General features: G+C 37.0%; 1 long non-coding RNA gene across 1 annotated transcript in view; it reads left to right on the top strand.

Annotated features, from left to right (window-relative positions):
• LOC106950065 (uncharacterized) overlaps positions 1-18431 on the top strand; it is a 107857-nt gene that overhangs the window by 82926 nt on the left and 6500 nt on the right. Inside the window, exon 4 of the long non-coding RNA XR_001425519.1 lies at positions 17825-17899. This is a non-coding gene — a long non-coding RNA (uncharacterized LOC106950065). The remainder of the gene's footprint in view (positions 1-17824; positions 17900-18431) is intronic.

The following is an 18431-nucleotide window of genomic DNA, read 5'->3' as shown; positions in this document are numbered from 1 at the left end:
TTTCTTCCTCTCTGTTGCTGTTCTTTCTTCTTTCTCACTCACTTTGTCCCTCCTTTTCTTACTTGTTATTCTCTCCTCCATGTTTTTGGTTCTTAAAATCCCTTTTCTTCCATATTTCTTAGCGTAGTGTGTCTTTATCTTGATGCTTAAAGGCACTTGGAACTCAGGATGCCAGTGTTCTTGCACCTTGTTTCCATTGAATGATTTATACAATTTCATGGCCCCCCTTGTAGGTCCGAGCAGTTCGCTACTGACGCCACACAACACAGTCCATTGATTGGGGGACAGTGTTTGCACGTGAAAGGAAGTGTTTAAATCAATGTTTGTGACAGGTAAAATAAACAATAGCTACTTAGTCGACCATAGTGGAAGCCAGACTTCTCTGGCTATGTCACCTGGTTAACTCAGTATCATCCTTAACTCAGGTGTGACGGCACTTGCAGCTCTGAGTTTCTGATTCTCAAGGTAAACGTACATCACATTTTTGTTGCACTAGTTTGACGTAACATTGGACATTTACTGTTAACTCTGACCAACTGCCGGTGGAAAAGCTTTTCTGAATATACCGGACCATATAATATCGTACCGGACCACAGAGACCTGTGCCATACTGTTCAGAGCAAACGATAAATTAGAGACTTACAACCATATATTTGACCTTGATATACTGGGAGCTAAAGAATACCTTCCACATCATTTCAACACTTATTGTGTTACTTTTTAACTTTCTGCCTTTTAAGGAATTCATACAAAATAAGATAAAAATTTGTATGAAAATATGTTTTCATACAAAATTTTGTAGGTGCGTCTGCTTAAAAGGCTTCAGGCTGGAAGCTTTTCAGTGTTTCTCATGATGAAATGTTTTTTTGTTGCAGGAAAATTTAATGCAGGACACAGTTTGTCTAAACATAAAAAGTTTGCTGGAAATTTATAAAACTAAAGACAAACTTGGTAAAAATTTTATTTTTTTCAGTTTTTACAAAAAAAAATTAAGTTTTTTTCACTTTTCATTGAAGTTGTCAATAATTGCAATGATCCTTTATTTTCATCTTTTTTTGCAATGAACTTGGATGTATTTTCTCTGTGTGTGTGTGTGTGTGTGTGTGTGTGTGTGCTTGTGTGTGTGTGTGTGTGTGTGTGTGTGTGTGTGTTAACCATGACTTGTATGCTTCAGTGTCATTCATAGTGCTAAATCATGTAAAAATCGCATACTTTAACATTTCTACTGGAGCCGTCTGTTTTCTTTTCCGAATCTGTCAAGCATAGTGATTTATACCGGATCTGTTTCCTCTGTCTTATCTCTCCTTCTTCCCTCTCTCTGAGTCTTGCTGCTTTCTTTCTGCCTGTTGACACTGCGGTTGTCTTTACTTCCGACAGCATGTGCCTGTAAATATGCAGCGAGGAAGCGTGTGCAAGCATACGGAAACAGTGGTCAAACGCAGGCGACTCGCTGTTTGGCCAGTGGTTCGTTGTGCCCAGTTGTGTGTTTCTCAACACCTATGGATTTCGGTTGGTGTAAATATGTGACAACTCAGTGACCTGACTTCTGCTCACTCTCATGATCTCTTTACTTTTTGGGGCTTTCCAGTGACGACCTGCAGCAATAGAAGTCACTATAAAACACTTAAAATCAGCTTAGTCTTTGCTGCCGTTGATGTTTTAGAAATGCATATTGAATGCATACAAATACATAATTTATTCTTTTGGAAACAATAAGTAGATGTATTTTATTACTTTATGCTTAAATTTTAGGAGGCATGTGTGTAAATACAAAACATTCAGTACTGTTGATGAACAAACATGTGAGTGTAGAGTAAATAAAAGCTTTAATACTATTATTTTAAAAATGGATTTCATGCCCTGATGTTCTGTTCAGTAAAGGATCAACTTTAAAATATTGCTAGTTGTTTTAAATGGAAACTTTTAGCATCATGTAGCAAACATTTTTTTAGACTTTTAGATCTTAGATCCAACAAGAAAGGTGACCGACTCTTTAGAGGTTACCCTAATGTCTGAAACAGTGCAGAGAACTTCCTGCAATATTATTTTTGCTGTATCTTTATTCAATTAGATGATCAAACAAAATGAACCACCAAAACTAACCTGCAGTCTCAATCTATTATCCAGTTTCTTTCCTTCTTTGCGTCCTCTGCATGATGCACTGTGTTGGTAATCACATCCAAATGCTGAGGCGTCACTATTTTTGACAGACTGCAGTTGGTTATATAGATCCATAATTGCACTCATAGTTACATATAATCGTTGGAACCACTTAATTGATCTTCCCCATTTCATCTCCATCATTGTCTCCATCCATCTATTTCTCCCCTCTGCTTCTACTCCGAGTGTAAGCTGCTTATGCTGACGTTGCAGTGACAGCAGCACTACTACAGTATTTCTGTATGCATTATTGATTTGGTTGTTAAACGTATGCACCTGTGGGAAGTTCACACGAGGACATCACACTGGTAAAGATGTCAAACTGTTACTTATGTTTCTGTTTTAGTGTTTAAACTAACTGGTAAAGTTTTACTGTAAGTGAGACATAAATCAATAGGCTGCAGACTTTCTAATTAATTAGTTTTTAATTAATTCTTCCAGAATTGAAGATTTCAATGGCAGACTGTAGACAGGAAAACAAAGGACACACGTTATTTTAATTTAATGCTGCAGTACTGTTAGGTTGCACAAAAGGTGGAATGTCACTGTTTTCTGATAAAAACGACCCTAGCCCTTAAGAAAAACAAAACATGTCACTATACAGCATGTCGTTTAGAAATTTTCAAAACAAAATTCTATTTCACGCCATGTTGGATTTTGTTTTGTTTGTGGAATTCTACAAATCCTGCATCCTAATGATATAACTTTCCTGATGGATAGACTTTGTCTGTCTTTGATCCTTGCCATACTTTTTGACAGATGTCCTAAATGTCACAAAGCACGTTGGGCCCTGTGAGAAAGAAAGGGACCATTTTTTTGGTTGATTTCGATTGATATCGTCGTTGCAGGATTCAGGAACAGCATCACAATTAAATGTCTTCTTTATATCACACAGCCATAGTTTGACAGATAACATAGTGGATCGGAATCTGTGGTCAAAGTTTGCACATTTCAGATATAAAAAAAACAAAAAACTTTATAACCTGTTAAGACAGGTTATACATTAACAACTTTGAAATTAAAGAAACCTATAGATTTTTCTTGTGACTGAGCAAGAAGAAAACTTTGATCACTCATTATCTCATTATGGATTGATGTACACTGAAGATGTACTGTACACTGGCTTTTTACAGAAATATTATAAAGTCGGTTTAGGGAAATAACCAATGTGCAGCCAAATAAATATATTTGTTTTAAGACTCGAAAAACAGAACCAAGAATCACCTCAGTCTCAAAAATAGAAGCAAAACTCAAATCAAGAATGGCTGACAATATTCAAATGACTTAAATGAGACGAAGCAATGGAAAAGGAAGTCAATAAAATTAAATGGCAAAATGCAACCCTTAATCATTTTTCTCTCCTTCAACACTAAACATTTAATAGCTTGCAAACAGATTTTTCTATTTGAGCAGCTCATTAATGTAGGTAATTGCCAAGTGTTTGAACTTGCTTTGGCCTGAAATGGATCTTTCAGGCAGTCTGTTTGCAGTGGTTATCAGTTCATGATGCCCCGGCCCTAACCCATCGCTCCCCTCTCAATCTGTCTGTATCATTGTTCTGTATCAGTGCCGTGTGCTTCCCTGTGTGAGTGTCAGCCATCTGTTATAATCAGCCATGAATATTGCAGCCACCCCAGCACTTTAAACAGCTTATATACCCCATGGATGTTGACATGCATGGGAGAAGTCATGTGTGAACTCTGTGTGCGCTTACAGTTGGCCCATTGATTTATAATTAACGCCGGGGTTACTGCTCCAGCACACGCACAGCTGGCCCGCTCTCTGGGGTCACAGCAGTGTGTGATTGCCAAAGCATTTGTGCAGAAAGTTATTTCAGTGTCCGAGAAAGATGCATTGTGCTCAAGCGTGTGTTCAAGTGTGTGCAAATGAGGGTGAATGCTCGTGTAGGCGGGTCAAGAGCATATAGCATATGTTTTTATAGAGTATCTCTTAGTGTTTGTGCAAATTACATGCATTTGTGAAGTTACCATGGCGACTTGTTTAAAGATACCTACAGACAGCAGACTCTTCAGACACATTAATTGATTACAGGGCCGCTGTGAATAAGAGCTGGTAACACCATTAGCTTGCATTCTTCCAGTTTGATGTTTCACGGAACAAAACACGACAAAATGCACGGACATTGACGCGTGAAACTATAAGTGTGTTATGATCACAACACAGATTAAAAACAAGTAAAAGTGTTGTCAGGTGTTGATTTTTTTATATAGTATTTATCAAGACATATTCCCAATAATAAAGAAAATCTGCTGTGTTTTATGTCAAATTTGTATTAGGATTGAGGCCCTGCTGTCTGATTTATTAATCCCTAACTGGGTTCTAAGTGATGTCAGAATTCACCAGATTGAACTTAATTTGGATTAAAGAAGAATAAATTATGGTTAATAAAAGCATAACCGAATAACAATTTAACATATTTCAATTTGAAATCCCTTTCTTTAATTGTAAATATGGGCTATTTTTTTTAAATTTAAGGCAGGCAGATTACAGGTACAAAAAGGTCTAGGAGTAGGTATGTCTGGCTGGTGTGAAATGTCACATGGTTGTTAACAAATGTTCACTAGGCTGAAGGCATCATTTCACATGCAAAAAAAATAAATAAAAAAAAATAAGGAAAAGATGATCAGCATCCCTTTGTTTGAGTATCTGTTTTGTGTGTTGTAAGGATAAATGACTTAAAATACTAAAACCGTTAATGTAATTTAAGTAGTGGTGGGAGTCGATTAAAAGTTTTAATCAAGTTAATTGCAGAGTCTAATTAGTTAATCGTATTTTAATTGAAGACCATATATTGTCAAAATAAGCAACATTTTCAATTCAAAATCATATTCTGCTGCTATTTTTCAACAAATAGGTATATGTATACTAACTAAACAACATAATGGAGACCAAGAAGATTTCTAAACAGGTCCAGGACAAAGTTGAATTTGACGTTGACAGAAGCACAAACAAACAAAAAAAAAAAAAAAAGAAATGTCTAAATCTGATTATTCCCTGGAGCACAACGAAATCCACTATCATCAAATAGAAATAACATATTACCAAAAGAAACCTGCCAAGAGAGAGCCGCCCACCAAAAGTCTCAGTCTGGACAATGAGAGAGCCGGCACAGAGACCGAAGCTAACCCTGAAGGAGCTGCAGCGTTCCCAAGCAGAGACTGGAGTATCTGTCCATACAACTACAATACGCCACACACATCATAGAGCTCGGCTTTAGTAAAGAGAGGCCAGAAAAAAAAAAAAAAAAAAGCTTTTACTTGCAGGTATAAAGAGGAAGGCTCATTTTGAGTTTGTCTTCAAGTAGTGAGCTAGCAAAGCACAAAAAATGTCAAGGGAGTGAATGAGTTTGCAAGGCACTGTGCATTCTAAAGTGAGCTAAAATGTTTTTTGCACCATTTGAACCACCAGAGAAGAAGAAACCTGATTTATTTACAACAGTTCACTTCTGGAGAGGCTGTTCAGGTGGTTACTTGAGGAAAGTGCAGCCTCTTAACAATAAAAATACAAAACGAACCTGCCAGGGCCGTGCTGGGTTAAAAACATTGCTTTGTTCAACAGAGCTAGAACAGACTTCAGCTGCAAGACTCAAAGCAGTCTTTGAATATGATTTTGTGAGGCCGTGGCACCAGAAAGAACAGTTTGTCCGTCTTTATATGTAAGTCAAAGTCAGTCCAATTCAGTCCAATAAAACCAAAGTAAACAGATTAGAAGAAAGGTTAACTGTAACAGTATTTAGATAAGATGTTAAAATTTAGAATTAGTCTCCCCTTTATATAAATTAAACTGCTATATATGCCTGTGTTCAAGGGGTCTGAGGTTAGATCGAAAAAGCCAGGCATTGTTGACCCTGACTGTCAAGATGAAAAAGAAACACTTAATTTCACAATCTTTGCAGAAAGATTTAAAAGATGTTTCCACATTGGATTATAGTTGATGGTCATTATAAACCGTTTTAACTGGCAGGCTGAGCGAGTTGAGTATTACATAGGGATGCAGTCAAAAGGTGACACTGAAGCAGCTGCAAAGTTTAGGCATAAAAATCAGTTAACGGATCGCAATTTAGATTTTTTTAAAAGAGGGACCAGAAAGTCTTAACATGGGACAGTAAATGTGTGGAAGAAGATGCTGTGGTCAGATGAACCAAAAACTGATCTTTTGAGTATGTAGGTAAAGCATCTTGTACATCAGTAAAAATATCTAATAAAATTATAGCTACAGAGAAATATGATGGTGTAAGTGTCGTGTTTTTGAGATGATTTATATTCAGCATGGTTAGACATGCTTAAATCCAAGAAAACCTAAAGACAGAAGTACAATGAATGTCTTGGATTTGTCTCTGTTCATATTTTGAAAAGGATCAGTCAAAGTGTAAACCTAAACCCAATGCATCTACACAAAAACTGGAAAACCGATGTTCACACAAACCCTCCTTCTAATATTGCAAAGTTGAACAGGCAGAAATTTCACTGTACAAATGTGCAAAACACTTCAAAAAAACTTCCTGTCCGCTTATTAAATGTTTTAACTCAGAATCTGAATACTCATGCATGCCACACTATTCAGATTTTTTTCCAAGGAAGAGTTTCAAAGCATATATTACTTTCTCCACTTCATAGTTATGCATGAGTTAGTTCTAATCTGTCACATAAGGTTACAATAAATGACTCTAAAGTTTCCTATTCAAAGACGACAGAATGTGACTTTAACATAAGCTTAATTCATGCAGAATGAACGACTCAGTGACACCAGACTAACGTTGTGATATTCACTGCAGCTCAACTAAATTCAGATACAAGCACAACAACCTAGGTATGACCACTTAATCCTTCTGAGACCCATCTCTCTTTACACTACAGTGGTCTGCCCTCCCTTCCTGCCCTCCCTTCCTGCCCTTGTTGCTTCATCTGCCCCACTTCTTTCCTCTTTTAATAGTACTTCTACTTCGTTTTTTTTTTTTTTTTAAATTTACCTCCTCCGCTCTCTGTGACCTCTCATCTCACCATCTGATCTAATCTGTGCCTTCTTATAAGGTCATCTCTGCACTGCTGTATTTTCTCAGGGAGCGAGAGTAGCGAGAGGGCCCTTTCTCTTTGATTCGTCTCTATGTTGGAAGGTGGATGGCCTGGGTGTTTAAGATGACACACTGGATTAAGTAGCTGCATTCACTCTGGATGTTGGGGTCATCCACAGGGGGTTCCCAGGGCCACTCCGAGGATCGTTGCATGCTGATCTGTCATGGGGTGCTGAAACACATTTCAAAGCCCTTTTGATCCATCGCAGCAGTTTCCACAGGCAGCACATCACGTACGCATGTGCACGTGTACTCACCGTAACCTTAAACAGGGTCAACTGGAGTTTTGAAAAAACAATCTCCGGACACAATCACGGCGCGTAAAAACTTAACAGGGATAAAAATATGAATACAAAAGTTTGTGATCGTTAGTTTTACTACGTACTTAAAAAATGGATACTAAGTCTTTGGTTGGAAGAAACATCCAGAAATGGTAATATCTGAATAAAACAATACAGAGGCTAAGCATGCAAATTTTACTCCTCATCTCCAAACATTTTCACATAAAAAAAGAAAAAAGATAAAGTCAAGCTATCAAAAATATTAGTCCACACTGCCTTAAGGGAGGCAATGGTGGCCTCATCTAATATAAATTATATACACAAATTTTGGGCAACACAAATGTGTCCCCACTGAGCAAAAAAAGCAATCTCAATGTATGTCAAAGCTTAAAACTCTGATTTAGAAAGTCCTCTTCAATCCAAAATACAAAATGTATAATTAATGTGGGTAATCAGATTTCTCAACCTTTTTTACAAAGCACTTTCCGTAAAAGGAAAAAATTGTGAGAATGGAGTCAAAAATTCAATATGCCTTATGTTTTTGTCATGCAAGCTTAACATAAAAATCCATTTGTCTATTTGTATACAAGCTTTCTATTGACTGAGAAAACTTGTTTTGGTTTTGATAAGTATTCAGCAACAGATTCATTTTCAAGATTTGGAATTAGAAAAGGAAAAGAAATCTTAATAATTTTGTATGGCCACAGTTTGTGAAATTAATGACCAAGATCTTCCAGTCCAAAAAAAAAAAAATGATCAAGAGTCAATGGCAGAATAAAGAAGCGATAGATAAGTGTGTTTTCCTTTCAAAATGGCATCATTTAGGTGAAAACACATTTTTCAACTGTATAAGAATACAAAGCAAGAAGCACGTTTATAAAAAAACAAAAAGACACAAAAGGAAAGTGTTTTAGTTGCAATCGCAGCTACTTGTCTATTGAAATATCCTCATGTATGTTAAAACTGACATGTAAAGTTACATGTTCATATATGAAGGGACCTGTGAACATTGAAGATGGTCAGTTTCTGTAAGTTGGCTGGATGTTGGTTAGAGTTAGGATGGTCTGTGACTGTACTTGTGTGTAGAGAAGGCTTGTTGCTTAAAAAGGCCCCGGCATACTTAGAAGTGCATTACATGTGTCAGGCTAATCCACAGTGATAGCTAAAGTGCTCTTTGTTGACCACAGGAGACTGTGTGTGTTTGTTTGTACGATTATGTTTTTGGTCAGGCAGCATGGAAAAGACAACACAAGAGATGGCCACCATGCACATTATTCTTCATAAATTTTGCATCGGGCCACAAGGCTCCTGTCATCCTATGTACAAATGATGGGGAGAGAGGGGGAGCAATACAAAGGGAGCAGGAGCTCACAAGACGACTGAACAAGAGAGTAACAAACACGAAAAAACTGAAGGAAAAGATAAAACAGAAATATAAAGAAATATGTGAATATGTTTGAAATAGAGAGATATGAGAGAAACATGGCTGACTGTAAATATACAGTCACACAGTGATCAGCTTAACTTTTTAGTTTGTCTTAGTGCTGTTCTCTCATTTTTTTCTGAATACAGTAGTGCTATCAAAATGTAATATGCTGGTGATTGAATTAAAAAGTGGCACTCATGCATTCATTATGCAAAGAAAGATGTTTTCCACACTTTTTGTGTTGCTGTAGTAGGTAGTTTTAGAAAAATATGTTTTACATATTTGTTAAAACTGTCACTATGTGGGGTGTTGTGGTGGTGCAGGGGTAGAGCACAACCCACATAAGGAGGCCATCGATTCCTGCCCTGATGACCTTAGCCACATGTCTTTCCCCTCTTTCCTGACTAGCTGTTCTCAAATAAAGGCCACTGGAGCCAAAAAAAAAAAAAAAAAACTGTCTCTATGTCATGATAGTAAAATATAAGACAACTAATCTGTGAAAAAAAATAAGCTCCTCTAGCTCCTCCAAGTGGCCCTTCTGCCATTTATAGAAATAAAAACGTCCTTACCAGTGTCAATCATGCTCATGTATGCACTACTCATACTCATCCCCCACGCAGGGCTTACCATTGTTCAAGCTGAAGATTGCTGGCTACCAGGGGAGAGGTATCTATAATGTGTGGTTGTTCAAATGTTCAGGCTAAATCCACAGTTTTCTTAGAACTCCCTACTGCATCTCACAAAACAAAGCCTGTGTTAAAAAGTCATAAAATAACCTGGGAGTATTTCTTTTTAGTTGCTAATTTGTCCATTTCTAAGGCTGCATTGTGACTGAAATTTGTTTTTTATTTGCCAAAATGTCTTAAAAATGCTGAGAGATGCTTACCTTGTAAATAAACATATTGCATTATTGTAGAATTTCAATTCATAAATGTTCATTTCATGACTTCAAATCAATAAAAATCTAGCATATGTGATGTATTTGTAAATGCTTGTGCTGTGAATAAAGAGAGGATGCTTACTATGAGAATTCCTGTGCTCAGGAAAGCTGTGTGTGTTTGGAGAGACTGGGCTGTGGAGGTTAGGCAGGGCTGCAGCAGTGCTGGAGACCTATTTTAATTCTTAACTAGATGTCCATGATTTATTAATCTGAGTTTGAAATAACAATTACCATGTCAGAAGGGATCAGGCCAAAGATTTAATTGCATTCAAAAACAGACTTAATGTGGAGCTTCGCCCAAACCAACGCACACGCATAGCATTCCCAACTGGCGAAAGGAAACGCCTCTTTTTGTATTTGTGACCATGCAGTGCACAGTTTTGTGGAAATATGAGGATGAATCTCAACACTGTTTTTGTATCATTTGTCTACTTGCATTTTCAGTCTATCTTAGTAGCAACTCTTGCACGGATTTAGGTTTTAAAAATCAATTAAATGATTCCTTAACGAGACACATGGTGAGTCATGTAAATATATTTGCACCCTTACAGACTTTTATTTCTTCCAGTTCAGCCTGTCAGACTTGAATGCTTCAGATCATCAGACAAATTATCTTGGCCTTAAGTGAGAAGTGTTTGTTTCCTTGAATTGTCTGTAATTAACCAAAATGTTTTCATTCATTTTAATAACCCATGTTATTAAAATACATTATAAAGAAACTGAGAAATGTCACATGATTGTTAATCCCTTGGAACAATTTAGTCAGCTGACGAGGGGTTGTCAACGTTTGTTTGGTGTTAGTTTTGGCTCCTGCTGAGGATGTCAGATGGAAACCTGGTGTTCTGATCAGAATTGACCATCTATTGCTCTTCAGAATCCATTGCCACACAACATATAATTATACATTCAACTCATGTGGTAAGCTCTGTACTTAGTTTTCAGTTTATAGAAAAATAAACAGTGTTTAGGTGTTTAAAATCCTTTGTTGCAGGGTTGTTACTGCAACCACTGACTACTTTGAGAAAATGTTTTACTAATTTGAAGTTTAATTTAGACTTTTATAATTGAATTGCACCTGGGGAATATGAACACAGATTAATGTGCAAAGATGTGTTGTTTCATTTGGCTATGATGCCTAATTGATTTTGGATTTTATTTTTGTACTTTTGACTCGTTTTGTGATTGGCATGCTATCCGGAAGTAGCGTTTTTTGACTATAAGTGTGCAGTTAAATTAATGAGTTTTCCTAAGAAATACTGTATTGACAGCCCCACATGATTTCTGAACTGCCTGTTTAGTTATTTAAATGATGTATGGTATTAATGTTTCCTGGAAAACTGGTTTCAGTTAATGATTGCATTTAAATTGTTGTTGATTATTGTTCTGACCCTTTACAGGTCAGGTTTTCTGCCCTAAAATGAAAACTGAACAGAACTGAACTGATGGTGAGCTGATAGGACCTTTTACTTTTTTATTTTCCCTTTTGATTTTTATTCTGGATTGGATTGCAGTATTGGAAGGACACAACTGAACTCTCAAAAAGACAGAGAACCACGAGAAACTTTAGAACAATTAAAACCACAAAGAACTCTGAAACAGTCTGGGAAAGACTTTTTGAACTGGAATCTGTTACTGCACATAAAGTGCTCTGAACATTTATTATTTAGAATTGTCAAGTTAAAACAGCAGGTGGTGTATTGGTGTGAGTGCAATACCATCTCCACCCAGCTGGCACATGCCTCACAGAAAATCAAGCACACCCGTCTCACTCACTCAGGCCTTCAGGAGCCTATAAGACAACTCAGCACACCTGTGTTTGGAATAATCTCTACAAACAAAGACCTCATCTTCAAGCTCCTGCAGAAACACCACTGGTTTTCAACCTGCTTGGGTGTCATGTATTGAAAAGTACAGTGATTCAAAGAAAAAAAAAGAGAAAAGATGACACTGATGACACTTAAAATAAAAAGATGACACTAAGAAGAGTTGGTCCTGGATTTCTTGATGGGAGCAAGCCCTTTTCAAGTTTGGGCAGAAGCTAAGGTGATTTGTAGAGGTCAAAAAACTTGACAAGAATTTTTTTGAATTGCATAACGAGTGCTCTGAACAGTTATTTTGAATTCTTGAACTGCATAAGAAATGCTTTGAACATAAAGTTAAGTTTATATGCATTTATATACATTGCGTTTTCCATTAACCCAAATAAAATTAATAAATAAAGGTATACACGCTGCGCATGGTTACATCTGACAATCCACAGAAAAACTGAATCTGAATGACAACCTGATGTAGATTAACCACGGTGAGAGCCATTATTCACAATGGAGGAAACATGGAACAGTGGTGAAAGGCTGACACTGCAAAATTACACCAAGAGTGAAATGATGACACATCTGGAAAAAGAAAATAACTCAGAATGTATAAAGCACAAAAGAGATGTTGGTAAAAAAAAAAAAAAAAAATTGTTCAGAAAGTTCCAAGGTCAAAACCACTGATAACTAATAGTTACCCCGTATTTGTCAAAATATTCTGCATCCTTTTGAGACAAAACTGGAACTTTTGTGTTTTTCCCATTACATTTGGCATAAAACTAACAAATTTTACTGACAGCCAAACAGGGTAATGATGGTATGATGGCGTGAGGCTCGTTTCCTGCTTCAGGATTTTGATCAATTGCTGTTAGGAATAGAACCATGAATTCTGTTCCTCTAGCAGAAAATCTAGAGGGAAAATGTTGTCATTACTTTGCTTGGTTTACTTTATTTGTAATCCTGACCTTCAGTGCACTTGGATTATGCAGCAGCACAATGATCCTAAGCAATTGTACCTCTGAATTGTTGCACTGGATTGTCACTAAACCTTTGAATGAAATGAACTTTTATTGCCTAGTCCAGCTAAATAATTGTAGTCAATTTTCACATTACTGCAGCAATTTTCAACTTTTCAATAAAACAAGTATGAAATATTTTTTTCCAGGCATGTTTAGACTGCACTACCATCTCTGTGTAAAAGGCTTGGTGATTTATTAACGTTAACATGAACCAGAAATGGTCTTTGCTGAATTGAGTTTTTTTTTTTTTTTTTTTAACTCAATGAAAATCTAAAATGAGGAAATATGTCATTTGGGCAATTTAGTTAATGTTCCTCCTTGTAAAGATAACCCCCCTACATTAAGTAGCACTTAAACAACAGCTTTCATGTACAGCCTTATGGCGTGGTTACTAATAGGAAGTGTAATGAGGCTGACCCATGGGCCTTGTCTAATTTGAGGAGCCTGTTAAATGACTTGAAGATTTTTAAAGGTAATGTTTAAGAGCTGTGCAAAGTTCGGAGAAAGTTAGTAAGAGTTGTGTGAAAACTGAAAGTAAGAGCTGCTTTTTCAGATGTCGGAGAAGCAGCTGGAGAGATTTTAATTTACTTACTTATGCATGTATCATAGGTTTGTATTATCCATACTCAAAGAGGCTGCAGAGAGAAATGTATCTACTTAAATAGTAAGTACTCTCCTTGCTTGTTCCACAACTAACACACACACACACAAATGCACTCAGACACATTCAAATATCCAGTTTCCTTTCCTCTCAGCTCTCTTTTTGTGTCTGTCCCCTGTCTGTACTTCTGAAGGAATTCTCCATCCATCTAATTCCCCTCCTGGTTCTTTTATATTGAGGCTGGACCCCGCTCGTATTCCATGTCAAAGGCTTTTTCTTTTATTGAACATCAAATCCTCTGTGTCTCGCCTGGCGTTCTCTTCTCTCTGCTCGGCACCATGCATATTCAGGAGCCGGCGGGCGCACTGTAAGGCCGGCTAGGCCTTCCAAAATCCACGATTGTGGGCATTAGCGTCTATATTTGGGTGTTAAGTCGACCACACTGTAGCCAAGAATGAGAGTACTGGATGGGAACACAATGTTAGAAGCGTACTTTCTCTTTTGTGCTGATACTCTGTTTAATTCTCCCTTGGTCTGTGTCGTAGCATTCTCCCTCAGCTCAGGAGGCTTCACTTGGTGTCCAAAAGTTTCAACAAAGCTTTAGATGTCTTGCTGTTAGAAGCCAACATGCTGTGGCACTTTGCATACTGATTTGAGTTTTATTGCTGACTTCAAGACAAAAAAGAGAGAAAAGACCTGACTGCTGTGAATTAGGCTATAATATGCTTGGCTCACTTTATTAACAATAAAAGTCCCAGCAGAGATAATACAAGCATAAAAAACGGAAACAATTGTGGAAACAATTACTTTCAGCACTTGGCAAAATTGCACTTTCTGCATTTTCTTTATTTACTTTTCTCACTTTGTTTGAGGTACTGGGACTCAATATTTTTGCATAAATATACCCCAACAATTTGGAAACAATTTTTATTTTTAAAAGTCGATTTATTGGCACGTTTTGCAAGTATTAATTTTCTATCAATTGTGTCATTGCTTTAGGGAAAGAAGTGCTTTCAGTGTGTGACAGAATTTATAAATACCACTATTATACCCCCAAAAACCTTACTTAGAAAAAATGGCAACCTGGACTTCTGAGATGATGGTAAAGTTTTGTCTTGTCTGCCATTTCTGGAGTCAAAAGGTTAGCGTTCTCATTTTGTGTGATGTGTGGATTGTAACTCCATTTCCCAAATTTAGCGCATGGAGAAAAACGAGTTATAAGTAAATGGAAACAATAATTAAGAAAATAGGCACCACAACATAATTTTTCATTTTGTATCTTTAATTTCTCGTTGTAATAAGTTATTTAGTGTCATTTCAGCTATTCCTGGCAATTCCACACACAGCCGCTAGGGGCGCCTGTCATTGGTGGCATTGAGAAAGTTGAGCACACGAAGAATAAATCTTCCTGTTGAATGTGAACGGAAGCTCAACGTGTGTGTCTCGTCTTTCTTATGTTGAGGAAGAGGATTTCTACATTTCCCTCAGGCCATCCAAGGTTGCAGGATAGCATTAGCACCAAAATATACTGCTCAAAAAAATAAAGGGAACATTTCACTTTAATTTTGTGTGTGGCTCCAAATCCAGGCCTCCATTGGTTAATAAATTTCATCATTGATGATTTTTGTGTGATTTTGTTGTCAGCACATTCAGCTTTGTACAGAACAAAGTATCCAATGAGAATATTTCATTCATTCAGATCTAGGATGTGTTATTTGAGTGTTCCCTTTATTTTTTTTGAGCAGTGTACATTAAATACCAGTTGTTGCTATATCAACCCAGAACCAAACATGGAGAAGCATCATCCATCTTCTGTTCCACAAATCTGGAAGAAACTTCCAGAAACCTTCAGAACAGGAGCACAGAGTTCCTTTAAATCAAGACTAAAAACCCACCTGTTCTGAAATGCTTTCAATTAGTAGAAAGTTGATCAGCAGATTTGTTGTGTATTTGCTTGATGACATTTGGCAGAATGCAACATTTACAGCTTGTTTCATAGTTGCTTACTGTTATGTTTTTATGACATAAAGCACTTTGAGCTGCCTTGTTGCTGAAATGTGCTGCACAAATAAACTTCTCAGTGTGAGCTTCTGTCCTGGTGGAGGTGTCGAGGCCACAGCACTGTCAGCCCCTGTGTGTAACTGCAGAGAGAGAGCACGTCTTATTTTTTTCTCTCAGAAATAAATCAAAGCTAATTTCAGTAGCCACAGCCAAATGCTCAATTTTCAACAAGAACGTCCTCTGATGTGGAATTTAATGGTGTGGGAGTGAGAGATGTACAAGCTGCTTCCAAAATCATGAAAAGATCAATTTGACCACATTACCCCGCCGTGGAGTGAGTGTGGACGATTGGTCGTGAAGTGTCCTCTGGTTATGAAGTGGTCTCTGGACAGCTCAGACTTTGGCACAGCGACTAGGCACTGCACCGCTCAGCACAGCTTGCCACAGTTGACCACCAGCCCAGGCAGATGGCCAGCAACCAAACAGCCCTATTAGCATTTGGTCTGGATTAAACCAAATGCCCGGTGGAGATCTATCTGTGGAATAGCCATTTAACATGCTGCAGGGAAAAAAAAACAGCAGGAGCTGGAGTTGAGAGTAAAGCTGGACATGAAACATGTTGGACCACATTTCTTGCTCCAAGCTGATTCCTTTGGAGTTTCCCTGAATTACTCAGATTTTATTTTTCTTTATTGCAAGGACTTTTGATATTGCTTATGTTTGGAGAAAAAATGAAATTCCTCATTGGCAAATAGTTACTCTGGTTTATAAATATTTCAAGTAATAAAGAACATGTGATTTGCATTTATCTGAAAAGTCTTTTATTTATCCCCTCAAAAATATATTTATTGTGAGTCAAAGCAACAGGTTTCCAAAAATAGATTATTTTACCAAATGGCTTTGCACACTGACATTAATTTAATTATATTGTAACTGGGACCATATTCAAATTCACAAGTTGAATTTGAATTGAGTCTATAGTATTGAATTTTATTAGTTGACATATATACTGGTTATTAATTAAACTTGCTTAAGCCTCGATTTTAAGCAGATTGCAAGATTTTTTTAAGCCATAACGTGTAAATTCGCATGATTTTTCACAAGAATGTAACGTCTACTTTGAAATCAATGCAAACTGCTAGTTTCATGTGAAAGTAAAGCAGAAGCCAGTCGAGGAAAAAGTGGCAAAGAGCTGCACTGATAAAGTCAGTGACCTGTCATGTTACAGAGATCCCCTTGTATCTTGCTCTTGCTTCCTCTTTCACACACACACACACACACACACACAAGGGCATCATGCATGTTAATCTGAACTGATTGCATGTCCACTTATATAAATTATGGACTGTGCTGGATGCATTATTTACTCAGCAGAATTAAAAGGCATGCTAGGTTGCTGCATGCCATGACAACATCATGATGCACACATACAAACTTAGAAGAATGTAACGTTTCTCCTGTGCACATCTCTGACTTAGTTGTTCTTTCTTTTCATTTCCTTTTCTTCTGATCCTTGGTCCAATTCCAGTCTTACTTTTCATTTTTTGTGTTTTTTGCACCCCTTTACTCATCCTCACTTTTTTATTCTTGGTTCCTCAGTTCCTTGAACCTTGCTGTTTCTCATATCTGACCAACTTAATTGTTTCAAATCTATTTTTCAGTCTTTTTTGGGCAAATTTCTACTAATTTTAAAGCCTAGATTTTGTGGCTGTTAAAAATGTTAAGCTACATCAGTGATGTCTTTTTTTTCCCGGTAAGGATATTACTTATGATCTTTGGGTCGTACATTTCTCTAGTCCTAACACTGGAAATCAAGTTGAAAACAAATAATTTTAGTTTAGTCTCATTTGTTCAAACCAACTTTCTCCCTAGCCTCTACTGAATTATTCAGATGTTTGACATTAAGATCAGAATGTAGATGTTCTCTAGTGGGATTACAAGATTTCTTTTCATTATACTGAAATGTGTAACAATACAATTCTTCAAGAAGACTGTGGTCCAATCTACCTTGAGACTATTAACAATCTGCTTCTATATAGAAATATGCTGGCCCATTAGTTTTCTGATCTTGTGTCAAACTTTGAAATTCACACAGTTTCCCACAGTTGAAGGGTGGGCAAGTTCTTTAACTGGACAATGTTAAGTAAGGTTTTCAGTCTGGATTCTTCAACTTCCTCCAAGCTTCCTTATCTTGACCTTGTCGTCCAGGTTGCCAACAGCACTGAAAATAAGCTTTGAAGGTTAGCTTAAATGTGTGTTTTGCCCTGAAAGTAGATCTCATTCTGCTCTTGTTTCATTCAATATGCAGAACACCGAGTCTGTCCTCAGAGAGATGGAGAACCTTGCATCTTTTATGTTTGTAGAGTTGGATGAGTTTGGGAGTATGGATGCAACTGACTGGATTTTTTTGGGGGCTTATACAACTGTCACTTTTGTAGAGTTTTTTCTGCACATTATCCTTTAACATTGTCTTCATTATGCATTCTCCTGCAGTAGAACGGAACAGAGGTTCTATACTTCTTGGGAAATCCATAAGCAGGGAATGGCCAAGGATTCCCTGGACAAAAGGTAAGGCAGAAAAACACATGCTTAACACACATATCCGCTCACCGGCCACTTCATTTGGTACACCTATTCAATTTCACATTTACCCCAAAAGGCAAAAAACATAAATCACAGCAGCGACTGAGTAGTATCAACTGATTTTCAGATTGGGCTTTTAACCCGAAGGTGTTTTTAGTAGCCCTGAGAGTCATTAGGCACAAATATATCCCCTCCAAAAAGTGAAACAGAAACTTGACCAGTCACTTTTCTTTTTTTGTGTAAATCTCCTGAACTTGCTAAAAAAGTTCCAACATTCAACAATTCTGATGTACAACTCTTAATGACAGAGTTTACTTCATAGCTGTATTCTGATATTTTTTTGTTTTTGTGTCCTTTTCAGGAGATTTTGTTCTTTTGTGAACAGGTAAAACTAATTGAACTACTACCAAAAAGTTGACCAAAAAAATACTTTTATAATTTTTTTTTTTTTTTTTTTTTTTTTTAATGGGCGGTGGGCATCAACACAGAAAAACTAAGGCCCCGATCAACCAAAAAA

The sequence above is a fragment of the Poecilia latipinna genome, unplaced genomic scaffold, assembly GCF_001443285.1.
Source record: "Poecilia latipinna isolate Pla-1442-1.1 unplaced genomic scaffold, P_latipinna-1.0 Scaffold23, whole genome shotgun sequence".
Classification (NCBI taxonomy): Eukaryota; Metazoa; Chordata; class Actinopteri; order Cyprinodontiformes; family Poeciliidae; genus Poecilia; species Poecilia latipinna.
This window is presented reverse-complemented; position numbering and strand designations above follow the sequence as displayed.